Genomic DNA, 27418 nt, shown 5'->3' with positions numbered 1-27418 from the left:
ATTGCAATCTTCTTTTATATTATTGGCTAGTTTACCCTCATACTTAATCTTCTTCCTCCTTATTTCTTTTTTAGTTGTCCTCTGTTGGTCTTTGTAGGCTTCCCAATCCCCTGGTTTCTCACTGCTCTTCGCCACATTGTATGCTTTCTCTTTAGCTTTTATGCTGTCCCTGACTTCCCTTGTCAGCCATGGTTGCCTCGTCCTCCCTTTAGCATGCTTCTTCTTCCTAGGGATGAATTTTTGCTGAGTCTCCCAAATTACTCCCAGAAACTCCTGCCATTGCTGTTCCACTGTCTGTCCTGCTAGGCTCATCTCCCAGTCGATTCTGGCCAGCTCCTTCCTCATGCCTCTGTTGTTGCCTTTATTCAATTGTAGTACCGTTACATCTGATTCCAACTTTTTCCTCTCAAATTGCAGGGCAAATTCTATCATATTAATCTATTAAGGATGGGCAATAAAATTGCTGGCCTAGCCAGTGATGCCCATATCCTGTGAAAGAATTTTAAAAACTAGCGGTGGGGAATAAATATCCTTGCTGGCGACATTTATATCGTCTGAAGCACGTATTTTAGTAGATCATCAGTTGTTTTTGGAGATAAGGAAACTGCAATTGGTACAGCAAAAAGTGGTCACCTTGCCTTTTTAGTTTTGATATAGATTAAGACTCACCATGGAATTTGTATTAAAATCTATAAGACAGCCATAGACAAAACCATTTCTGCTTTTAAAAAAAGGCAATGGATCAGCCAAGAGCAGCAGAACCTGAAGCAACAACCTAAATCTCTATGCAAGGAAAACTCATCTGAAGTAATTACAGTCTCCACACCGTATATTGCCTTAATCAAAACGGAACCATAATGTGAAGGGAAGTTTTGAGTGATTACCTGATATCCTTGGAGATTTGTCATAACCTATCTTGTCAAAAAAAAGTGAATTTTAAGCTACTGCACCTTCACAATTTATTATCCAGCTGAGTAGTTGAAAATATTTTAAATTATGTATTCGGTTCTATTTTTATGCCATGTTTTGCAGTTTATCAATAGCAAAGTTAATAACTATTCTCATCACTTTTCATGTTACTGAAAATTAATAAATCTTGTCAAACAAAGTCAAGCTCCAATGCTATCTAATTGATTTGTTAAGAAAGATATTTAAATGGAAACATTTGAACTCTTGAAATGCAATTTGTTGAAAGAGCAAGTCATAATTATACCATGTGTCATGTGATTGTGTAAAACAGGGCACTGAATGCATATTTTAGTCACTTCTGCTCTCTGAGACTAAGAGTGCAGTTAGAGAAGCAAATGTGATATGAAAAGAAACTTTTTCACTTAGCGAGTGGTTCGAGTCTGGCATGCACTGCCTGGAAGTGTAGAGGAGGCAGGTTCGACCGAGGCATTCATGAAGGTGATTATTTGAATAGAAACAATGTGCAAGGGCATGGGGAAAAGGCAGGAGATTAGCACTAAGCCATGGTGCTCATTTGGAGAGACGCTGGGGACACGATGGGCCGAATGGCCATCTTCTATGCCACGGCAATTCTGTGATTCTGTGAATTTGAGTTTAGTATTCATTGCCTTAGTGGGTGGGGAGGAATAAATTAGATCTTCTTGTGGGGCCAGAGGGCATGGCTGATGCATGATGTGAGTGTCTTTGCTAAAGGGAATGCTGTCAATGTCACGGTAAAGGAGGATGTGGCAGAGAAATTGAATAGAATAAAAATAAATAAAGAGACGGTACTTAAAAGATTGGCAGCGCTCCAAGTAGAAAGTCACCAGAACCGGATGGGATGCATCCAAGATTACTGAGGGAAGTAAGAGTGGAAGTTGCACAGTTTCTGACCTTAATCTCTCTTAGATGTGGGCATCAGAGGATTGCAAATACTACACCCTTTTTCAAAAAAGGAGAGAGATAAACTTAACAACTAGTTGCCAGTCTGCCTCACGTCAGTGGTGGGAAAACTATTCAAGATGTTGTATTGGGGTTGATGTTTCCGGACATTTCCGTGCGTTTATGGGTGGGATGCTGGGCCCTGGTTGAAGGGCTAGAACTCTCAGCATGCCCAGGGCTCTGTCTCAAGCAGGGAGAGCAGTGGGGAGATGGGCCGTGCATGCTTGGTTTTGGGTTTCCATCGACAGCTTCCTCAAAGATTGTGTAAAAAAAAAAATACAATCACTGGACTTGGGAAGAAGGCACAAAAAGTTGCTCAGGTAACTGGGATTTTGTGTGTCGGGAAAAAAAAAAATGAGCCCAAGAGAACAGTTAATCGGGGGCAGAAGAATAAGAGGGTCAGCTCTGTGCAGCTGAAGTGCTGCCGTTAGCTCTCTGTAGCTGGTGCCCAGGAAAAATCAGGGAACGGTTGATAGCTCTAAGCTGCTAGGCTGATGGGGCTCAGGCAAGCCTTGGAGCGGTGTCAGCTCAGTGAAGCTGGAAGCCAGGGCATGGAAAGAAGCCCATGGGAGTAGTCACCAACTCCGTGAAGCTGAAGTGGCTTTCTGCTCTGTGAGGCTGGCAGTTGTGTTAAGAAAAAGCCCGTGAGCAGCAGGGCTCTGCTCAGTAAGGCTAGAGAGCTGAGGTCATGCCAATGGTTAGATGCTGGGGTGCAGGCTCATAAATCCAGTGGGGTGCAGTCTAGGGAGAAGAGATTGAGCACCTGGGGGTGTGGTCAGTCATTGGGGCAGACTGAATTGGAGGTGTTGTTGAAGGGAAATCAGAGGCTAAATCCTTGAAGGAGAGGGGCTGAAAATTCTGGCAAGGAAAACAGGGTTTGAAGGGGGTTTTTTGGTGATTCACTATGATCACTAATGTCTGGGCAGACTGCTAAGAAAATTCATGGGGTTTGTCTTGGTTGTGTCTGCTATTTAGTGTACAGTTAGTGTTCAACCAAAAAATACTTATTAATTCATGTTTATTTCATGTTAGTGTACATGTTAGTGTTCAACCAAAAAATACCTATTAATTCATGTTTACTTCATGTTAATTCTGTACATTAGAGTATAGGATAGATAGTGTTGACTGTTTGCTTTGCTGACTATTATAATTAAAACATTCTATTTGTTTAAAATGATGGAACCCTCTGGCTTTATTCTTATATCAGATACCTCAGATTTCAAATTTTGCCTACTTTACACCAAAAGTTACTAGTCCCTAACTGGATCATAACAATATTAACCCAAGTCAAAATTAATTGCCACTTCGAAACATATGGGTTAATAAAAACTAGGAGAACACATTTATTGAAGTGAAATTATGATTTGAGTTCCCCAGTGCAGTCATGGAAAGGATTGATGAAGAGGATGTGTTTGTTGCTGTGCATAAGAACTTTGAAAAGGTATTTGATGAAATACCACATAATAGACTTTTTAGCAAATTTAAAACCCATGGTATTAAAGAGGCTATGGTAGTATGGATGGAAAATTGGCTAAGGTTCAGAGAACAGGGAGCAGACTGGAGTGAAGATACAGTGGCGTAGATGATATGAGACTAGGAAATATATTAAACCTCAAGGAGAATAATAAATTCAGGAGGGTGGAGGCAGATTGGTGAACTGGTGAGACTTGTGACAGATGCATTTTAAGGCAGAAATGTATAAAGTGATGTATTTTAGTAGGAAGAATGAGAGGTGATAATATAGACTAAATGATACAATTTTAAAGGAGCAGCAGGAATAGAGAAACATGGAGGTGCACATAGCCAAATCTCCTTTATTTAATTAGGAGTATTCTCGTATTCTCGTATTTGGAAGTAGTTCAGAGAAGCTTCACTTGGCTGATTCCTGCAATGAGGGGGTTGTCTTATGAGGCAAGGTTGAGCAGTTTGGTCCTATAGGGTAGAGTTTCTGGTCTGACGCTTGGGGGGGGGGGGGGGGGTGGGGTGGTGCGGAGCAGGTGTGGGGGGGTGTGGACCATTGGGTCCAATGGCGACCCGGCAGCCTGTTTAAGAGAAGACCTGGCAGCCTCCTGTAGGCTGCTCACAATGACCGGTGCTAGGCTGCAGCAGAGGGGTTCGGGTGAGCAGTGGGGGGGCACTGCGCCCCTTGTTTTTTCTGATGACTGCCTTGCTGCCCTCCTCCAGGAGGTGGCAGCACGGCGGGAGGTGCTGGTACACCAGGATGGGAGGAGGAGCCCCCCCCACCCATGACGAAACGTGCCTGGGAGGAGATGGCGGGGGTGGTGAGCTCCCGCGATGTGGTGCGGAGCTCCTGGATCCAGTGTCGCAAACGCTTCAACGATTTGTTGCACTCAGGAAGGGTGAGGACAATGTTGGCATTGGTCACTTAACCCAGCAGGTAGGCTTTCCCCCCCTGGTGCCCCCCACCACCCCCAAGTCTGAGTGTAGTGACTGCATTGAATCATTGACAACATGTGTCCTTCGCTGGATGGGCAGCAGATATTGCCCATGCCGAGGTCACCCTGAGAGGGTGGTGATGAGATGGGTTCTGCCCCCGCAGCATGTGGTACACTGAGACCCACATGACTGTTCTGGGGGTAACCTGGAGGAGCTGTACCTGGGCACAGAGCTGGAACTCCAGGACATGACAAAGTCAGGGTGATGAGATGCTGGGAGGGGAGCTTCAAGGTGGCGTTGGCACCGATCGATCTGCTGCCCTCTGCGCTCCACGTGCTTGTGCCTCCTTGTTATTGGAAGGTTAGACTGTGTGGTGCCTAATGTGATGTCGGCAGCATTTGGCCAAGGGGGTGGGGGTGGGGAGGACAAGCCCAGCATCTTTGTGTGAGTGTTCGGCGGCAGCGGGGTGAGGAGGCACTGAAGCCCTGCAATGTCCCACTCTGGTTGGGATGGGCCGTCCGTGAAGAGAGTCCAGGTACAATTAGCACCAATCAATGCTCTTCTCTCCTTTCCAGGAGAAGAATGTACACAATGCAGCCAAGCGGGTGAGGACTGGCGATGGGACGGCCCAGTTAATGATTCACAGCTGCTTTGAGCAAGAGGCCCTGGATTTGGAGAGGTGCCATGTGCCCAGATCCATTGGTGTCGGTGAGGTTGGGGGTGCCACGGGCAGGTATGTTTGCCCAGCAGTGAGGTCACCATTGTTCTCCCAACAGCAACAGCTGAATGTTAAGAGAATTAATTTTGCAACATGTCTTGACCATTGCTTATGGAAGGATGAGCACACAATGATCCGGGGGACAGGAATGCACGTTGACATTGTCTCAACATTAACTGATCCAATGTCCTTGTTCTTCCTTTCAGCATCATTGGAGCAGGGCCAGGAGGAGGAGCAGTAGGGACCCCCCTCTCACACCTGAGGGCCCTGAAGTCTCACCAGAGTCACACCATCTCTGCCAGGCAGGCACCAGCGCAGATACTAGCACCTCGGTGGGAGTTAGAACATCAGCTAGTGTCCCGGGGCACAGCAGTGAGGGCACTTCACAGTCGATGGAGGAGCTGGCAGAGACAGAGAGTGCCCATGGTGCCAGCAGTCAGAGGACTGCAGGGGACCAGGCACATGCTCAGTTGGTGCCTGATGTGCCTCTGGAGTCGTCCGGGATGCAGCAAGTGCAGAAAATGCAGCCGGGCATGTGGGAGCATCTGGCGGACATACTTAGCATAGCGTCCATGGTGGAGGAGTCTACGCGTACGCTCGCTGAAGCAGTGAGCCACATGTCTGAGCACTAAGCGCCGGCCATGGAGAGGGTAGCGACTCTTGTGGAGATGCTCCTCCAGGAGACCCACCAGGGCTTCCTGGGGAGGTGCTCTGACCAGCAAGCCCTCACATTGGCAATGACCTCAGTTGGTCACTGTCAGTGTGGGAGATGGTCTGGGCAACAAGTTTCCCAGCTTGGTGCCCATCCATCCACGGTGAGCAGGGAGGTCCGAAGCGACGTCACGTCTCTGTGGGCTCCTCTCAGGGCGCTCCGGATGAGGGCGGCAGCTCCTCCGCCCCTTTCCCAGTGACTGTTGTATCCAGTGAGGCTGCGACGACTGGGGTGATGCAGCTGTGGAACTGGCAGCTCCCTCCCAGGCGGGGCCAGCACAGGCTCCACGGGCCAGAAGACAACCACCAAGGTCATCGAGGCCCACAGGACAGCAGAGTCAGCAGCTGGCTCAGATACCACTCCCAGCGATGGAGCAGCACCAAGACATAGCATCCAGAAACAAAAGCATAAGGCTCCTTAGGAACACCACAAGTTTATCACTGGTGCTTTTGTGTTGGCCCGAGATGAGGTCCTTATGAGTTCTTTTTCATTGTTAACACTATTGTTCTCTCTTTGTGATGAGCTCTTTTGCTTCACACATTAAATGCAGGTGTGTGACCATGGCTGAGGGTGACTCATTTCTCCTGCATTTGTATGATTGAGAAAAGTGTAATGAGTGATTTCTTGGACATTCAGCTTTATATACAAGGCCTTTAGTGCTGTTGACCTGGCAGATTTTGCACTTAGGTGTTGAGTATTGAGGTGACAGCCCAGGCTTGTCCTGGTGATCCACCTGTGTTCTGTTAGCTGAAGGTTCATTGGATTAAAGCCTCCCGGGTGTCCCTGCCTCCCTGGAGTATGCCCGGGTCAGCGTCTACCCCCTCAGCATTTCCCTGTGCTCATCCTCGGACTCAGTTCTGGACCCATCGTGTGCAGCCCCAGACACTGAGTCAACGTCTTCATAATCCACTGTGTCCATCCTTTCCAGTGCCAGATTGTGGAGAGTGCAGCATGCAACCACTATCAGCAACACATGGTCTGGGAGGTACTGGAGTGCGCCCCCTGAACGGTCCAGGCATCGGAAGCGCATCTTGAGAAGACCGATGGCTCTCTCCACCACAGCCCTTGTGGAGACGTGGCTCCTATTGTACCGCTGCTCAGCTTCTGTTCTTGGATGGTGGAGAGGTGTCATGAGTCACCTTCTGAGGGGATAGCCCTTGTCACCCAGCAGCCATCCATCCAGCCGGGCTGGAGCACTGAAGAGCCCCGACACCTGGGAGTGTCTGAGGATGTAGGTGTCGTGGGAGCTGCCTGGGTACCTTGCACAGACTTGTAGAATCAGCATCCTGTGATCACACACTATCTTCACGTTCATGGAGTGGAAGCCCTTCCTGTTGACGAAGGCACCAGGCTCACCTGCTGGCGCCTTGATGGCCACATGTGTACAGTCTATAGCACCCTGGACACGGGGGAAGCCAGCAATGGCCGTGAAGCCTCTGGCTCACTGTGTCTGACTTGCCTGGTCCCAATGGAAGTGGATGAAGGTCAATGCATGTCAGTAACCTGCTTGACACAAGTAAAGGAAAGTAAAGTAAAGACAATGTAAAGGTCACCCACCGAGCCCTGGAAGGAGCCGGAGGCATAGAAGTTGAGGGCAGCTGAGATCTTTAGAGCCACTGGCATGGGGTGCCCACCCACACAGTTAGGGGAGATCTCAGGGCCAATCATCTGACAGATGTAGTTGACTGTCTCCCTTGAGAGATGGAGCCTCCTTCGGCACTGCGCCTCAGGCATACTGAGGTAGCTGCATCGCTACCTGTAAACCCTGGCAGCAGGATAGTGGCATCTTCTGCGGCCCCTTCCACCTTGGACTACCTCTTGGCCCTGCGCCCCTTGTGCCTGCGCCTGTCGTCTCAAAGGTGGCTCCCCCAGAGGCTGAATGTTCACTCCTGGCCTCCTCTCCCTCTGGCCCTCCTTTTCTCCTCAGAGGCGCTGCCTCCAGTGGACGTTTCAGCTCCCATTCCCAGGCTAAGAGAAGGCTTCCTGAAACCTGCAGGCCCCAGAAAGGATTCCTCACTGCAGAGTGCTGACCTGAAGCTTAAGAGTCTAGAAAAAGCAGCTGGGATGCGTTCTGAAGTATTGTAGATCACACAGGCAGGTTTGAAAAACTTTGAACAATAAATACTTCACAAAACAGATTCAAAACCCCACTGAGCCCTCTTCTCCTGCCTGTGGATGAGGTTAATACAAATGTCTCCTACCCGCCTGCCCGTTGCGCCAGCGTGCCTAATTGAAGATGGCACAGGCGTCGAAAAATCGGCTTTGATTGAAGACTAAAGGGCCTTAAGTGGCCCGTTAATTAATGAGAGCTGATCTTATTGAAGCATATCTGGCTGAATCTCCGAACATCGCCGCGCATCATTTCGATTTTCGGGATCGGTTGCGCACCCGCCGAACTGTCAAAGGCCTGTTAAGGCCAAGAGTTAGCTAATTAGGGCTATTGAGAAAGCTGCCCGTCCAACCATGAAACTTAAAACTAGACACCCTGAGGCACCTTTGGTCCTCAGGGAGATTTCCGCAATTGGCCCGCCCATGTAAAATGGCAGTGCGGACCCGATCGGGGGTCCTGATCGGGTCCACACCCCGCCCCCACACAAGCCCCCCATTGGGGGAGAAGGTGGGGGGGGGGGAGGGGTAATTCTCTCCATAAGCTTCTGAGGGGCCTCAACAGGGTAAACACTGAGAAGATGGTTCCCCCTTGGGATGAGAGTCTGCAACTGGGCGGCATGGTTTCAGAATAAAGGGTCACCCATTTCAGCCGGAGATGAGGAGGAATTTCTCCTCTCCGAGGGTCATTAGTCTTTGGAATTCTCCAACCCAGAGAGCAGAGGAGGGAAGGGTCATTGAATAGATCCAAGGCTGTGATAGACGGATATTTGATCAAAAAGGGGGACAGGTAGGAATGTGCAGTTGATGCCAAGAATAGATCAGGATGGGGGAGCAAGCTCAAAGTGGTGTATGACCTCCTCCTCCTCCTCCTACTGCCTACATTGCAATGTGCTTCGAAGGTGGCAGGAGAAGTCGAGGATGCTGTTCAAAAGCACCCAGGATCCTTTGCCTTAGAAACAGAGGCCAGAGTGCAAAAGCAAGAAACTTATGCTAAACAATTCCAATTCCAATTCCAGCCACTGTACTTTAGAAAGGGCCTCAGATCCTCAGAGAGATGTGGTGATGATTTATTTATATGGTGCCAGGGATGAGGGACTTCAGCTATTGCGAGACCAGAGAAGCTGAGGGTTAGGCTTCTTTTTTTGTTACGGTAGAAAAGGTTAAGAGGTGATTTATGGAAGTGTTCTAAATCATGAGGGGTTTGATAAAGTAAATAAGGGATAATTGTCTGCAGCAGCAGAAAGGTTAGAGGTAGAGTACATTTAAAGTAATTGACAACGGAACCAGAGGAGATTTTAATGCAGCGAGTTGTTGTGATCTGGAATGTGCCGCCTGAAAGGGCAGTGGAAGCAGATTCAGTAACAACTTTCAAAAGGGAATTGGATAAATACTTGGAGTGGAGTAACGCACGGGGTTGTGTGGAAAGAGTAGGGGAATGGGACTCGTTGAAAAGCTCTTTAATAGAGCTGGCACATGCATGATGGGCCGATTGGCTTCCCTCTGTGCAGTAGCATTCTATCATTCTATTTGTTTGCTCCAGTTGTCTGGGGTTTCACTCGTGTTTTTGTCTCTTTCAGGTTAACACATGTTTTCAGATAGGGAGGTGAGGGTCTTATAATTTTCTGGGACAGGCCAAGCAGAGGCACTTTTCCTAACTGTTCTGGTTCATATGTTCATAATACCTTTGAGGAGTGATTCAAATTTTGCAGACCCAACTCATACTACCAGCAGGAGAAAACAAAACTCTTTGTCCAAATTCTGGGGTAAATATTAACAACCGTAGAAAAGTCAGTGTTTTTTTTAACGGACATGAAGATGATTGAATATGAAAGTTAAACCAAAAATCTCCTCATTTGGTCTCCACTATGCACTCGGAAGTGAGAGTTTAGAGCGTCCGTCACTGGCTGCCATTTCGATTACGATACAGAGCATAGACGATTGCCAGAAGCTGCTCTGACACTGCTAGTTGAATGGAAAGGTTCATTTCTTGTCACAAAATCCCAGTTGGTAGAGGCTGAATCCAGTGAAGGAGCTGCTGAATTGTGGAGAAAGTCAACAAAATGTTTCCATTGGCTTTCGGTCTTGTATTGAACTCCCTACTTGCCAAGCTCGAAGAGATTCCTGACGGCTCTTTCTAAAGCCACTGTGAACCCGTTTAAAATAAATAACTCAATTACCGTGGTGAAAGGTCACAGACAGCAGTTCATCCAAATACATTAAAACACCACACAGAAGAAATTAGAACATAATATTAAAATATGAAAGTAGGCATCAGCTGGTAAAGCCCTATGGTGAGCACTGCATCAACAATTTACCTCAAGTAATAAACTGGGTTTCAGTATAAATGATCCAAAAGCAGCTAGACATGACCAGAGGGAAGAATTGAGTCGAGCAAATGAACAAGTTAAACTAGAATAGCAAGCCTACCATCCTCCGAAACCAACCGGGCAAGAAGGAAATAAAGAATGAAGGAATCTTTTTTAAATTCTTTCTTGGGATGTGGGTGTCACTGACAAGGCCGGCATTTTTTTCTCCCATTACCCTTGGATTGAGTGGCTTGCTAGGCCATTTCAGAGGGCAGTTAAGATTCGACCATGTTGCTGTGGGTCTGGAGTCACATGTAGACCAGACCAGGTAAGGACAACAGATTTCCTTCCCTAAAGGACATCAGAAAGCGAGATGGGCTTTTTAACGACAATCGGTGATAGTCTTACGGTCACCATCACTGAGACTAGCTTTCAATTCTTGATTTATGAATTGAATTTAAATTCCTCCAGCTGCAGTGATGAGATTTGATCCATGTCCCCAGTGCGTTAGCCTGGACCTCTGGATTCTTGGTCCAGGGACGTTAACACTACCTTAAATCTCCCCTTAAATCTGCAATGATATAGTGCCTTTTACAACCTCAGGCTGTCCCAACGTGGTTTGTAGCCAGTGAAATATTTGCTGAATTGTAATGACTATTGTCATGTCGAAGGCGCATCAGCCAATATGTGCAGAACAATGAGATATTGATCGGATTGTTTGTTTTATTGACATTAGTAAAACATACCAGGTTTTAATTCATTGTGTTATGGACCCAATGTTGTCACTCTGCTAAATGCTACTTTGTCTAGTGTGCCTTCTAATAACGCAATGCAAATCCTTTCTAATATCCTTAACAAATCTTTCAAAATGATTTCAGCATTAATTTCTTTCGGAGTTATGCACTGGTAGTGGTCCTATCTGTCTTTCTCAGGCAGACATAAAAGATCCCATCACACTATTTTGAACAAGTGCGGGGGAGTTCTACCCAGGTCCCCTGGCCAATACTTAACCCTCAAACAGTATCACTGAAAACAGATTATCTAGTCATTAGCACATTGCTGTATGTGGGATCTTGCTGTGTGAAAATTGGCCACCATGTTTCCTACATTACAACAGTGACTACATTTCAAAAGTACTTCCTTGGCTGTAAAGCATGTTGGAATGCCCTGAGGTCATGAACAAAGAACAAAGAACAAAGGAAAGTACAGCACAGGAACAGGTCCTTCAGCCCTCCAAGCCTGCGCCGATCATATTGCCCGTCAACTAAAACATTTTGCACTTCCGGGGTCCGTATCCCTCTATTCCCATCCTATTCATGTATGAAAGGTGCTGTGTAAATGAAAATATGTCTATCTTGTTTGTAGTAGCTTGTCACGAGTTCTGCTAAATCAGACAGGGTTAAAACAGACTCTATCTGAAGATTTTTGTTTGTGCTAAGTCAGTCGATGTGTTGTTAGGTCACTTCTGCCTTCTGCCATCTCAAATACTATCTCTCTTGTTCTTCCACACACCCTGAATTTTCCCAGGCTCTGTATTTGGTTAGAAATGTTTAAATCTCTAATCCCTTCCAGTTCTGCCTACAGAGTTACATCTCTCCACAGATGCTCCCTTCAGCTGCTGAAGTCCTAAGCTTTGGAATTCTCTCCCTCCACCTCGCCACCTCACTTTTCCCTGTTAAGAGAGTCCTTTAACCCTATCCCTTTGACCAGGCTTTTGGTCATCTGGCCTAATATCTCTCGATGCGCTTTGATGTTTTTCTTTTGTTATATAAGGCCTGTGAAACACCTCGGTGAGTTTTATTGCACTAGATTGCTATTGTTTTATTGCATGTAAGTATAGTTGTAGTTGTTTTTTCCAGCATTTTCTGTGTTTAGTTCCAATTTCCAGCGCCTGCGATATTGTGAAAAGAACAATTGGTTACTCGCTGTAAGTAAGTGGATAGGAGGCGGGGTCATGATTTGTTTCTGTTTACTTTAGTGAAAACAGACTGCTGCATTAGATTTGATGAGTAGATGCCCAGAATAGGGATTGTGTGCAGAGGGACGCACCAGGCTCCCCTGATCTCCACGTGTTGTTAATTATTTTTCGCCCCCTGCACCATCTGTCTCTGGTTTCCCACTGTGGGAATTTCTATCTGCTGGTTTTAACACCAAACACCATATGGAAAAGAGCTGGAACAACAGGGAAGGAATCAGTAATCACAGCAATGAGAACTGGCTCCAAAGATATCACTCACTCTCATTGGAAAATGCCCTGCGAACACAAGCAAATCCTATGTTACTGCACAGGAGGATGCGATTCATCCCCTCGAGTCACTTCAACCATTCAGTTAGACCCTAGCTGATCTGCATCTTAATTCTATCTATCCAACTTGATTCCACAACCCTACATATCCCCTAACAAAAATCCAACAATCCCAGTTTCAAAATTTTCAATACTGAGCCCCAGCCTCAACAGATTTTGGGGGGGGGAGGGAGTTCTAGAATTCCACAACCATCTGTGTGAAGATGTGCCTCCTGGCATCACCTCAGACCAGCCTGGCTCGAAGATTCTATCCCCTTGTTCTGGACTCGTACCCCCCCCCCACCCCACCCCCACCCCCACCCCCACTCCCACCACCTCCCCCACTTCCATGCCCTACCCACCAACCGCCCATCCCCAACCCCTCACCATTCCCCCTCCATCCCATCCCCAACCACCACCACCCTCCAACAAACCAAAGGAAACATTTTCTGTCTATTTACCCGAGCAAGTCATTGAGTCATCTTAAATATCATAGTTTGTTTATCCTGGACACTGCTTAAAGACAGAAATCTCAGAGAAACTCCATTTTGTTCTTTAATGTGTGACTGTGCTATCTGTGAAATGTGCTGCAGACATTTGCACTGGGAGAAAATTATACCAAATACAGAGGAGCATGCTTGTTACAACGTGCTTAGTCAGTTCAGATCCATACTATTGTAATTTAGAAGCTGTTTAACATGTCCTTATTCACTTCCCTGAACAGTGATGAATTGTGGTCAGTTTGTCATGTTAGTCTGACTCTGGTGTAATATTATTCACCATTCAAAATCTGTTCTTCAGTATTTATTACCTCAGAGTCATATAAAAATAAAATGCAGCTTGGGTTCTCACTCTATTATGTATGCTCCCAAACATAACCTGCCTGTGTTTATCAAGTATTGCATATTATTGTCTCTATCATCTGTCTGCCAGCATCTCACTCTCTCTCCTACATTCAATCACTCTATGTCCTATTTCTTCCTTCTCTCTCGGGGATGATTGCTCATTCTGTGGGAAGGTGCTATGAATATTACTCATACATCAAAGCTGCATTGCATTGTAAACTAAATGGTAGAATTTTAAAAGAGATACAGGAAAAGAGGGATCTGGGTCTATACACCTCCAGAGGAGGCAGGACTAGATGAAAAGATTCTTTAGAAAAACAAATGGTATCTTTACAAACAGAGGCATCGCATGCAAAAGCAAGGAAGTTGTGCTAAACCTTCACAAAACATTGATCAAACCTCAGCTGAAGTATTCTGTCCACTCTTGGAAATCACACTTAAGGTAGAATATCAAGGCCTGTGAAAGGATGTAGAGAAGATTTAGTTGAATGCTATCAGGGTGAGGGACTTCATTTCTGCGAAGAGACTGAAGAAAACAGAAATAAAAATACCTGGAAAAACTCAGCAGGTCTGACAACATCTGCGGAGAGGACAGGGTGATTCTCCTTGGGGCAGGGAAGGTAAAAGTGAGATTTAATGGAGGTGTTTAAAATCATAAAGGGTTTTAATGGAGTGATGGCATTAGCATCACTGATTCCCCCACTATCAATATCCTGGGGGTTACCATTGACCAGAAACTGAACTGTATACTGAGCCATATAAATACTGTGGCTACAAAAGCAGGTCAGAGGCTAGGAATCCTGTGGCAAATAACACACCTCCTGACTCCTCAAAGCCTCTCCGCATCTACAAGGCACAGGTCAGGAGTGTAATGGAATACTCGACTCAACTCCAACAACTCGAGAAGCTTGACATAATCCAGGACAAAGCAGCCCACTTGATTGGCACCCCATCCACCACAGTAATAGTTCATTTCCTCCACCACCTATGCACAGTGGCAGCAGTGTGTGTACCATCTACAAGATCCGCTGCTGGAACTCACCAAGGCTCCTTTGACAGCACCTTCCAAACCCACAACAACTACCACCTAGAAGGACAAGGACAGTAGACACATGGGAACGCCACCAGCTAGAAGTTCTCCTCCAGCCGCTCACCATCCAGACTTGGAAATATATCGCCGTTCCTTCCCTGTCACTGGATCAAAATCCTGGAACTCCCTTCCTAACAGCTCCGTGGGTGTACATACACCACATGGACTGCAGCGGTTCAAGAAAGCAGCTCACCACCACCTTCTCAAGGGTAATTAGGGATTGGCCCAATAAATACTGGCCCAGACAATGATCCCATGAATGAATAAAAAATGGCAAAGCTGTTTATGGTTCCAAAAGGATTGGCAAACAGAGGCCAAAGGTTTAGATACTTGACAAAAAAGCCTAGACAAAGATGAGGATTTTTTTTTTGACGGGTGAGTTGTTGCGATCTGGACTGTGAAAGGTTGATGGACTAGTGTCCAAACTCACGGAGGCAGGGTGACCATAGGCTGACTGATGGTTACAAGACATGGGTGCATGCACCCTGATCAACAGCCTCTTTGTTAATGCACAGTCAGAGGGTGATGCTCAGCCACCTGTGGACATTCAGGGTGTGTTTCAGCTGCAAGGGATGGCTTGTGGATGCCATTTCTAGACTGAAGGCAGGCCAAGGGCATCACACTGGCTTCCTGACTTGGTGATGGTCAGGGAGCATTCACGGGAATGGTGTCTCAAATCCATTCTTCACAGATACAAGGAGGAGTGGAGGATGCAGGCTACTGAACACTGACTACTTGATAGCTTTAATTCGAGAGGGGAGACGAAGGGCCCGCCACTATTTGGCTCAGCTCAGGGAAGACCTTAGCCCTGAGGAACCTGTGCCAGCAGGGCCCCAGGAAGACCTAGATGCTGACGAGGAGTGACCAAACCCATCAAGATGTTTGGCTCAATCAAGGGTCTACAGAAGACTTAGCTCATACCTTGAAATGAGAAAAAGACAGTGCTATGGACGCCTTCGCTGGTCTAAGGATGTGGTGGCTCATATTTGCCACATTCTCCATAAGGATCTCATATCACACAAACTTGGAGGCTTTCCAACGGCCGCTCGGTGTCAAGGCTACTGCTGCACTCAACATTTTTGACAGAGAATCCTTCCAGAGATCCACTGGGCACCTATGTAGAATTTCACAATTGGCCAATCAATGCATAAGGGAGATGATCAATGCCCTTTTCAGTAAAGCCCACTATTAAGTGCAGTTCAGCATGGATAAAGCAAGCCAGGCTGCCAGAGCTGAGGGATTTGCTGCACACTTAGGCTTCCTGCAAGTGCAGGGTGCCATAGGCCATTAAGTGCAGGGTGCCATTAAGCCAGTTAGCTTAACATCCATCATTGGGAAAATGTTCGCGCCTATTATAAAGGATGTAATAGTAGAGCACTTAGAAATGCATAATATAATCAAGCAGAGTCAGCATGGCTTCATGAAGGGGAACTCATGCCTGACAAATTTATTAGAATTCTTTGAGGAGGTAACAAGCAGGATAGATAAAGGGGAACCAGTAGCTGTAATATATTTGAGTTTCTAAAAGACGTTCAATAAGGCTACTTAATAAGATAAGAGCCCATGCTATTGGGGGTAGTATGTTAGCATGGATAGAGGATTAGTTAACTAATAGAACTCAGAGAGTTGGGATAAGGGGGGCATTTTCAGGATCAGTGCTGGGGCCACAATTATTTACAATATATATTAATGATTTAGATGAGGGAAGTGAATGTACTATCACCAAATTTGCGGGTGACACAAAAATAGATGGGAAGGCAAGTGATGAGGATGTCACAAAGGGTCTACAGAGGGACATAGACAGGTTAAGTGAATGGGCAAAAACTTGGCAGATGGAATATAATGTGGGAAAATGTGAGGTTATGCATTTTGGCAGGAAGAATAGAGGAGCTGAATATTATTTAAATGGAGAAAGACTGCAGAAAGCTGAAGCACAGAGGGATTTGGGAGTACTCATGCATGAATCCCAAAAAGCTAACATACAAGTTCAGCAGGTAATAGGGAAGGCAAATGAAATGTTGGCCTTTGTTTCAAAGGGAATGGAATATAAAAATAGGGAAGTCTTGCTAAAACTATACAAGGCACTAGTTAGATCACATATAGAATACTTTGAACAGTTTTGGTCTCTTTATCTAAGGAAAGATATACTGGCATTGGAGGCAGTAAAGAGACAGTTCACAAGGTTGATTCTGGGTATGGAAGGATTTTTTATGAGGAGAGGTTGAGTAGATCGAACCTGTGCTCATTGGAGTTTGGAAGAATGAGAGGCGACCTTATTGAAACATGTAAGATTTTTAAAGGGTTTGGCAGGGTGGATGCTGAGAGGTTGTTTCCCCTTGTGGGAGAGTCTAGGACCAGAGGGCACAATCTCAGAGTAAGGGGGCGCCTTTTAAGACAGAGATGAGGAGGAATTCCTTTTTTCAGAGGGTGATGAATCTGTGGAATTCTTTACCACAGAGGGCTGTAGAGGCTGGGTCATTAAATATATTCAAGGTGGAGACAGACAGATTTTTAATCAGTAAGGGAATCAAGGGTTATGGGGAAAATGCAGGAAAGTAGAGTTGAGGATTATCAGATCAGCCAAGATCTCATTGAATGGTGTAGTTCGATGGGCCAAATGACTTACTCCTGCTCCTATGTCTTATGGTCTTATGTTGCCTTGAGAGCTCCCTAGTAGCAGTCTACGTTATTCATTAATAGAAAAGGATATCACTCTCTCAACATTCAGTAGATTTGTGACCACATCAAGCAGATCATGCATGTTTGTGTTAGGCACCCTGGCAGCTCCCACAACTCTTACATCTTGAGTCACATGCAGGTGCCACAGAACTTTGAGGGCCTTTGACACATAGAAATTTGGGTCCTTGGTGATAAGAACTATTCCCTAAAGAGGTGGCTAATGACACCCATTCATCATCCACAGAGTGCATCTGAGGAGAGATACAATGCTGCACATTCAGTCAGAAGGTCCTTAAAAGAGAAGACTATTGGCCTCTTAAAGATGCGTTTCAGATGTTTGGACTGATCAGATGGGGCTCCCCAGTATTCACCTGAGCAGGTGTCCTGCATCATCATTGTCTGCTTCACCCCGTATAACCTCGCGCTGCAAATGCCGGGTGGTAGGGATGGGTTGTTACATAGAGACGTGGACAATCTACACATCTCTTCGGAAGAGGGGGATGTTGAAGGGGATGATTTTCAGTAGGTCGAGGGTTCAGATGAGCCAAATGAGGATGTCATTGCATGTGCATGACATGGAAAACATATCCTGTAACAGGCTCATAGCAGCAAGATTCCGGGAGGAATATGGTGAAGACAAGCTGCCACGAGCACAGTTCTCCTAATGCCTCGATGCTGAAGGGTCAATAAGACTTTCGCTGTCATCATCAACACCTCACAAAGTTCATCAATCTAAGAATGAGAATGGGGGAAGCATAAATCACCTTCAACCCTAACGGTGGGGTCATTCTTGGAAGGTGCAATACTCTTGGGAGCACGTGGCTGCTGTGTAATGGGATAAGCACTCCACAGCGCTCACTCCTAAACAACTACACATAGTGCAGTCCTTTCAACCATAGATGTGGCAACCTTCAAGAGGCATAAAAATTACTGCTCACAATGAAGCCCTCATGTCAGTGTGAAAGGCGCTCAGCTAGGTGGTTCTAATCAGGACAACATCCGTCATTTGTTAACGCTTGTTCATCTGAAGACAGAGCTACATCCGGACAGCACATCTCTCTGAACGCCAGCTCTCATGCATGGTTAATGCAGAGGCCGCATCTTGATACCGAGCCCCAGGATGCCATCGGACATCAGCACATAGTGATCTGTGCATGGACGTAAACCTGTGAGTGACATTAGCATTGTACTCACAGGATGGCTCAGCAGGACCATTCTATGATTATTGACAAAACTCATTACCCTGCCTTGGTCAGAAGCCTTCCAGGTTTACATCCTGCTTTGCCTTGAAATCTGGGAGAGACGTGGCCCAGTCAGTTTTGACACAGCAGTAAATGATAACTTAATCCCTTCATAGATACTGATGAGCCCTCAGGAGGTGTGCCAGAGTATTGCATCCATACCATCACAGTCCTCAACATTGTCCATCTCAAAAGGCCAATATGTGCTATAAAGCCGATGACACTGATTGCCACAGTCATGTCATGAAATCAATATAGATTGGCATTCTGTAAACTAACATAGGAATTCTGTCAGGTAGCGATAGACGGCCGGTCAGGAATAAAGCAACATCCTCTGAGGTCATTGGCTGGCATCATTAGGATGAGCACACACCACGGACATCATAGATTTGTTCTGTCGAAGGGTCATGAGGGCTCGAAACTCCAACTCTTTTCTTCTCCGCCGATGCTGCCAGACCTGCTGAGTTTTTCCAGGTAATTCTGTTTTTGTTTCAGATTTCCAGCATCCGCAGTTTTTTGTTTTTATCTCTATACTATAGACTCATCCCTGTCCAGCAGACATTTCAAACGTTACCGAATTAAAACAACTTCCTTCGCTCATCGCCACACATAGAGAGTGTGAGAACGAATAAAGGAGTAGTATTCAGTCTTAACAGCATTAATGAAATAATGCTGCACGGAGGCATGAAAGACCATGGTGTTCAACAACAATTAATACTTTAACCAGAACGTCCCGGTCATAGAATGAAAGCCATTGCAAAATGGACATGGGTGAAAAGACTATAACGTGGTTCATGATAAACACTTGCAAACTGCACAGAGAACAGACTTCAGTGCTACAGCACCAGGATAGCAAGGACAGTTCTAATGTGGTCACACAACGTGATCCTCAGATGCAATCCCTACCAGTGCATTGTCCAACTACCATCCTCATATTGGAAGTACCTTTGTTCATGTTGTGGATCTGGAATAAAGACTGAGATGAGATTGAAGGAGACTACATGGAACCGAGGGACAAAATGGGAGATCACTGGGCTGGGGAGGCACACTTGAATTAATGCAGAACACTATATCACATTGAAGAGCCATTCAGCACCTGAGATTTTGAGAGATAAAAGTGAAATATATTTACAAAGGAGAAATTTATACACAGTGAGTAATCACCCGTGCCATCATTGTGCTTTCAGAACTTCTTAAATTTTCTAACTCTTATTTTTTTCTAAATGCATTGCTTTGTCTTGGCGCAGCCCTGACATCTGCAGCAGAGGTGAAGGCAAACTGCTGACTGCTGTGCCTGTTGCCGAGATGACTTTGTCAGGTGTCTGGAGGTCTGAGGCCTGGTGGGTCCTGGCCTCAGAGTGTCTCCTGCTCCAGAGCAGGTGCCTCCCCCTCGGTCTGAACAGCTGGAGATGATGGAGTCACAGACAGAGGGGGTTTGGAGTGGCAGAGCACCCTTGGGGACTCCTGGGTGCTTGGCCCCAGAGTGTCTGGCTGACACTCCTCCTCCCTTTGGGGGCCCCAGGTCCCCTCCATGACTCCTTGATGAGAAGGGGCACTGGAGGGAGGTCGAGGTTCCCTGTACCCCTCTAGCCTAACCATTGCTGGAATGTACCCACACCTAGAGCGATGGAGCGTGGGTCTGCGCTGAATCCGGCAGTAACTCTGCATTCTGCTGGACCTGGGTCTCCAAGGTGGCTGCCACCATTACCATGGAGACTTCGAGGTGCTCGCATGCCGGAGCCATGACATCAGACAGAACGTGGACGGCCTTCTCCCTCCTTTGCACGAGTCTGGTGATGGCCCCTGGCAACTCTGCCTGATGTTGCCTGCCTGCCTTTGCATCTCCGATATGTCTCTGAGGACAGATTGCAGAGGTGCATCATCGGGCTCAAACTCTGCAGCGGCCTGGTCCGTGAGAGGAGACAGCTGGACCTGCAAGGGTCACCTCTACTTGGGCAGCGGATAAATAGAGGATGAGGCTCGGGGCCTTCACTCACTTCCAGGAGCGGAGACAGCCCGACCTGCGAAGGGCACCTCTACTCAGGCAGTGGATAAATAGAGGGCCAGGCTCGGGGCCGTCTCTCACCTTCACTCACAGGATCGTAGACCCGTGAGGGACACGTCTACTTGGGCAGCGGGCTGAGTGTGAAAAAAATCCAGCAGTGGCGTTACAGTAAAACTATAATCTCAGTAGTTGATGAGGAGCTGCTGTTAGGGAATGTGTTTAGCTAGCTTAAACATTGAAAACATCTTAAACATCGAAAAGTGTCTCATTTTCAAGAAATAGCTGCTTCGGTTTCAGTAAAGACCATAAGACCATAAGGCATAGGAGCAGAAATTAGGCCATTCAGCCCATCGAGTCTGCTCCACCATTCAATCATGGCTGATAAGTTTCTCAACCCCATTCTCCCGCCTTCTCCCCATAACCTTTGATCCCCTTACCAATCAAGAACCTATCTATCTCGGTCTTAAATACACTCAATGACCCGGCCTCCACGGCCTTCTGTGGCAATGAATTCCATAGATTCACCACTCTCTGGCTAAAGAAGTTTCTCCTCATCTCTGTTCTAAAAGGTCTTCCCTTTACCCTGAGGCTGTGCCCTCGGGTCCTAGTCTCTCCTACTAATGGAAACATCTTCCCCACGTCCACTCTATCCAGGCCTTTCAGTATTCTGTAAGTTTCAATCAGATCCCCACTCATCCTTCTAAACTCCATCGAGTATAGACCCAGAGTCCTCAAACGTTCCTCATTTGTTAAGCCTTTCATTCCTGGGATCGTTCTCGTGAACCTCCTCTGGACCCTCTCCAGGACCAGCACATCCTTCCTGAGATACGGGGCCCAAAATTGCTCACAATATTCTAAATGTGGTCTGACCAGAGCCTTATAAAGCCTCAGCAGCACATCCCTGCTTTTATATTCTAGTCCTCTCGAAATAAATGCCAACATTGCATTTGCCTTCCTAACTACCGACTCAACATGAGCAATCGGGAAGTATAGTTAAATCAAGTCAAAACTAAATAAAGTAATGAAGTAAATGAAAGTAATATATGGTTAGTGTAAGTGCAGTTAAGTTAAGAGCAATTTATTCTATGCATTCTACTTACTCCAAGTGTAATCAATAGTTTTTAGAGTTAGGGGATGGCAGGTCAGCTTGGCCAAGTGCAGTGTACATCCTGTGGTGTGTGTGAAGCCGTGGACACACCATGTGGCCCGGACAAACACATTTGGAGGAAGTGTCAGCAGCTGCACATCTTGAGCCCCAGGTTTCGGAACTTGGGCGGAGACTGGAGTCACTGTTGTGCATCCGCGAGACAGAGGACTACATGGATAGCATGTTTAGGGAGGTGGTCACACCGCAGGTCAGGAGCGCAGAGCCATAGAGGGAATGCGTGACCACCAGACAGTCTAAGACAACCAGGCAGGTAGTGCAGGAGTCCTCTGAGCTTATTCGGCTTGTTAATCAATTTTCCATTTTGGATGCTCGTGAGGCTAATGGCTCCTCAGGGGAGTGCAGCCAGAGCCAAGTCTGTGGCAACATGGGTGGGGAAGAAGAAGAAGATCGGAAGGGCAATAGTGATGGGGATCTCATATTCGGGGATTAGTCAGGCGTTTCTGCAGCAGTAAGTGTGACTGCTGGATGGTGTGTTGCTTCTCATGTGCCAGAATCAAGAATGTCATGGAACGGCAGCAGGACATTCTTCTGTGGGGGTATCAGCCAGAAGTCGTGGTCTACATCGGTACCAACGACGTAGGTAGAAAGAGGGATGAGGTCCTGAAAACAGATTTCAGGGAGTTAGAGAGGAAATTTAAAAAGCGGGACCTCAAGAGCAGTAATCTCAGGGTTACTCCCGGTGCCAAGTGCTAGTGAGCATAGGAATAGGAAGGATGATTGATTAAATTTGTGGCTGGAGAACTGGTGTAGCAGGGAGGACATCAGATTTCTGAGGAATTGGGACTGGTTCTGGGGCAGGTGGGACCTGTACAAGCTGGACGGGTTACATCCTAACAGAACTGGGACTGATATACTCGCAGGGAGATTTGCCAGTGCTGTTAGGGTGGGTTTAAACTAGCTTGTCAGGGGGCTGGAAACCTGAGGGGTAGCTCAAATTGGAATGAAGTAAAGTTGTTAACAGGAAGTAGTAGTGAGACTAGAGGCAGGAGAAAGAAAACAGAATATTGAGCATACTTCAAATGTGAAATGATGTCAAAAAGACAAAGTTAAGGGCATTCTACCCAAATGTTTGCAGTATTTTCAGTGAGGTAGATGATCTAACGGCACAAACAGAGGTAAATGGGTATAATATAATTGCCATTACGGAAACATGGCTGCATGGTGACCAAGACTGGGAACTGAATAGTCAAGGATATTCAACATTCAGGAAGGTTAGACAAGAAGGGAAAGGAGGTGGAGTTGCACCGATAAAAGGGATGGGCCCAGTGTATTAGGGAGGATCTCGGATCAGAAGAACAATGTGTGGAATCTGTTTGGGTGGAGCTGAGAAACAGCAAAGGGCAGCAGATATTGTTGGAGTTGTTTATAGGCCACCAAATAGTAATGGTAATGTGGGGCATGGTATTAATCAGGAGGTGAGAGAAGCATGTAGCATGGGCAATACAGTAATCATGGGTGACTTCAATCTGTTTATCGACTGGGTAAACCAATCGAGCACTAATGCTGTGGAAGACGAGTTTCTGGAGTGTATTAGGGTTGGTTTTCTAGAGCAGTATGTTGAGGAGCTGACTACAGGACAGGCTATTTTAGATTTATTATTGTGCAATGAAAAAGGGATAATTAATAATATTTTTGTAAAAGAACCTTTAGGGATGAGTGACTACCCAATATGATAGAATTTTACATTATGTTTGAAAGTGAGGTAGTTCACTCTGAAGCAAGGGTGTTAAAGTTGAATAAAGGAAATTATGAAGGCATGAGGGACAAATTGGCTGAGGTGGATTGGGAAAATACATTAAAAGGTATAACTGCACAAAGGCAATGGATAGTCTTCAAAGAATTATTACACAGCTTACGGCTGGGTACCCTATACATCCCTTCAAGGTGCAAAAATCCAAAAAAGTCAGTCAAACGTGACTGACAAAGGAAGTTAAGGATTGTATAATATTAAAAGAAAAGGCTTATAAAGTTGCCAGAAGTAGTAGTAAACTTGAGGATTGGGAGGATTTTAATAAACCTGAGGATTGGGAGGTTTTTAGAATAAACTTGTAAACCTGAGGATTGGGAGGTTTTTAGAATAAACTTGTAAACCTGAGGATTGGGAGGTTTTTAGAATAAACTTGTAAACCTGAGGATTGGGAGGTTTTTAGAATAAACTTGTAAACCTGAGGATTGGGAAGGTTTTAAAATACAGCAAAGGAAGACCAATAAACTAGTAAAGAAAGGGAGAATAAGATATGAATTCAATCTAGCAAAAAAACATAAAAATGGGCTGTAAAAGCTTCTATAGGTGTGTATAAAGGCAGCGTTTGGCTGAGACAAATGTGGGCCCATTACAGGCAGAATCAAGAGAATTCATAATGGGGAATAGAGAAATGGCAGGGAAACTGAATGATTACTTTGTGTCTGTTTTCACTGAGGAAGATACAGGAAATCTCCCAGATTTAGAGATCCAATGGACCAGGGAGCATGAGGAACTGAAGGAAGTTGGTGTGGTGGTGTTGTTGCTGGACTGGCAGTCCAGGGACCTAATGGTTTGCTTAGGAGGTCCTGGTTCAAAACCCATGATGGCAAAATTTGAATTTAGTAAATACCTGGAATTAAAAGCCTGATGATGACAATGGAACTGTTGTCAATTACTGTAAAAGCCCATCTGATTCATTTAGGGAAGGAAATCTACTGCCCTTACCTGGTCTGGCCTCCAGGTGACCCCAGATTCACAGCAATGTGGTTGACTCCCACATGCCCTTTGAACAAAGGGGCAACGCCCACATCCCACTAATCAATTTTTTAAAAAAGAAGGTTGTATTGGAGAAATTAATGGGACTGGAAGTTGATAAATCCCCAGGATCTGATACTCTGCATCCCAAAGTGTTGAAGGAGGTTGCTATAGAGATAGTGGATGCATTGGTGATCGTTTTCCAAAATTCTATAGATCCTGGAATGGTTCCTGAAGATTGGAAGCTAGCAAATGTCAACCCACTATTTAAGAAGGGAGGGAGAAAACAGGGAACTACAGACCTGTTAGCCTTACATCAGTAGCAGGGGAAATGCTTGAATCTATTGTAAAGGGTGTGATAATAGGATACTTGGATAATCATGATCTGATTGGGCTTAGTCAGCATGGATTTGTGAATGGAAAATCATGTTTGACAAACTTGTTAGAGTTTTTTGAGGATGTTACGAACAAAATGTATAAAGGAGAGTCAATGGGAGTAGTATACTTGGATTTTCAGAAGGGTTTTGATAAAGTCCCCCACAGGAGGTTGATTAGCAAAATAAAAGCACATGGGGTAGGAGGCAATATACTGGTCTGGATTAAGGATTGCCTAACAGGCAGAAAACAGAGAGTAGGAATAAAAGTGTCATTCTCGCCTTGACAGGCTGTGACGAGTGGGGTACTCCAAGGATCAGTACTTGGGCCCCAGCTGTTCACAATGTATATCAATGATTTGGATGTGGGGACCAAATGTAATATTTCCAACTTCATGGATGATACAAAACTGGGTAGATGCAGGTGAGATACTTCCCCTGGTTGTGGAGTCTAGAACCAGGTTACACAATTTCGAAGTAAGGGGGAAGCCACTTAGGACCGAGATGAGGAGAAATTTCTTTACTCAGAGGTTGTGAATCTTTGGAATTCTCGACCCTAGAGGGAGCTCAGTCATTGAGTATGTTTAAGTAGAGATTGATGGATTTCTGATTAACAATAATGTAAGGGGTCATGGGATTAGTGTGGGTAAAAGGCATTGAAATGTTCAATCAGCCATGATCGTATTGATTGGCAGAACAGGCTCGACAGGCTGAATGGCCTTCTCCAGTTCCTATGTTCCTCTGTGACGTGATCGCCAGCTTGTGAACCTGAGCCTACTCTAGAGCCAGGACCCACCAAGGAGCGTGTAACTGCACTAGTGGAAGGTGCAGGTGAACGCAGTGAGGGGTCTTCTATAAATGGATCCTCAGGCTCATTATCTGATGTAACCTGGAGGCTGGGGCTGAGACCTCTTCCTCTGCCTTTTGTTGCTGGTACCTGCAATAGATAATTAATAAAGAGATAATTAGTCACCGATTAAGCAGGGTCCTACTGTCTCACAGTCGGTGTCTGCACGTTGTTGATGTATACAGGATTCATCCTCACTGGCTTGCTGGGGTAGGCCAATCTCGCCTTCCGCACAGAAATGATCTATGTCCTCACCAGCCAACTCAGCAGCCTCCTCCTGAAGTGGTCCTGTAATTCGGGGGGGGGGGGGGGGGGGGGGGGGGGCGGTGGTTCCACACTCCGATCTTGGCTCTCTTCTCCTGCATACAGACATGTAGATTGACTGTGAGCTCTGTGGGGAGGGAGGGTGGGGGGGGTGAAATAGGAGCAGCTCAGAAGCATGCTGTGCATGCTGACCCCTCCCCAGTGAAGGCTGCAGATGCCATTTGTGCAGGATCTTACATGAGATGGTGATGTTAAAGTGCCTGGTAGACGATCAATGCTGACGTCCCATCTGCTGGTAGTGTGTGGCAACCCTGTGGTCTCTAACCTCGAGACTGCCTGATGCCCTCAAGAGACTGTGGGGTTGGAGTGAGTAGAAGGTTCACCTGCTTTGGCGGAGCAGATTCATTCTTTTCCTGCACTGCAGGGTGGGCCTTTGTTATTTGGCACGGGTGCTCCCAGACCACCAGGGTCAGGTGGGAGGGCCTCCTGCCCCTATTACTCACGAAGAGGACCTTCTGCCTTTCCTGGAGGGCCTGGAGGACAATCCCCAGGGAGGCCTTGCTGACTCTTTTGGCTGCCATTCCGAAGAAGCTTCCAAGACACCTGGGCTGCAGTGAGTGAATGTGTGCGTGGGTGCCATTCACAAACGGTGCCGGGACCTGTAACCCCCATGAGGTAACGGCTGGGTGGACCAATCACTGCCCAGCCCGCCACGAGATTGAACGAGCTCCTCGCTGGTGCATGATTAACAAATTGAAAAATGGAAAATCGAAGGCGAAAACCCACCTCATCGTCCAATGGGAGAAAAGCCGATTTCCCCTGTCAGCCGCCGCACTTAAATCTCCAAAACGGAAAATTCTGCCCGATAACTGAGTGTTGCGGTAAAACAGATGATGGCTTTTCTACTTTGGATCCAACTCAGGCTGATTAGCAACCTCTAAGGATCCTACACGATGTGATCTTTATCAGTCAAATCTCTAAGGGGTGTGAACCCACAATGCTGCACTAGTCCTGTTATCATATCCTCAGGATAACAACCGTAGGGCATTCGATTCTTTCTTAGCTTGATGAAAAAAGGAATAAAACACTGATGTTAGACATGACAACAGTGTCATCTCGCAGTCACCATTCATTGAGGAAGCTTCTTGATGCCAACTGTTTACATAAGGAATTCCCTACAACTGAGTAGATTTTGTTGGCCCAGAAATACCATTCCCCAAAAGGTACCCCAGGAGATCGACTGGGGGATCCCCACCTCTCTCTGGAAGTCCCCACGCAAGGACCAGTTGGGAATTGCCCAGGAAGTTTTAAACTTCTGAATGGCAATTACCCTGCCCCTGGCACCATCCTATACTCCGATTTAAACTAGAGTCCTCAGACAATTCCAACTCTTCTAGCAGAATAGTTACGCAGGAAAAGTTAGAAGGATTCAAACCACTTCTAACTCCTGGGTAATGGAACAGCAGCCTCCCCATTCCCCCCTCAGACATCCGAACCCTCACTGGATCCCCTAACTACACTCCACCCCCGACAAACCCTCATCTACGATTACACCACCCATCCCCCCACCCCCCCACCATTCAACCACCCCCAACGCCTGACTAACCTCCTGATCACCTCCCACCACTTTAGTTGACCCCTTGATCCATCATATTCCCACCCGCCCCCCTCCGAATCATCCTGTACCGTTCCCCCCCCTCGACCCATCCTATACAACCACCCCCCCCCCCCCATCCTACCCACTTACTTTACACATTTACCTTCTCCCTG

The sequence above is a fragment of the Carcharodon carcharias genome, chromosome 8, assembly GCF_017639515.1.
Source record: "Carcharodon carcharias isolate sCarCar2 chromosome 8, sCarCar2.pri, whole genome shotgun sequence".
In the NCBI taxonomy this organism is placed as follows: domain Eukaryota; kingdom Metazoa; phylum Chordata; class Chondrichthyes; order Lamniformes; family Lamnidae; genus Carcharodon; species Carcharodon carcharias.
This window is presented reverse-complemented; position numbering follows the sequence as displayed.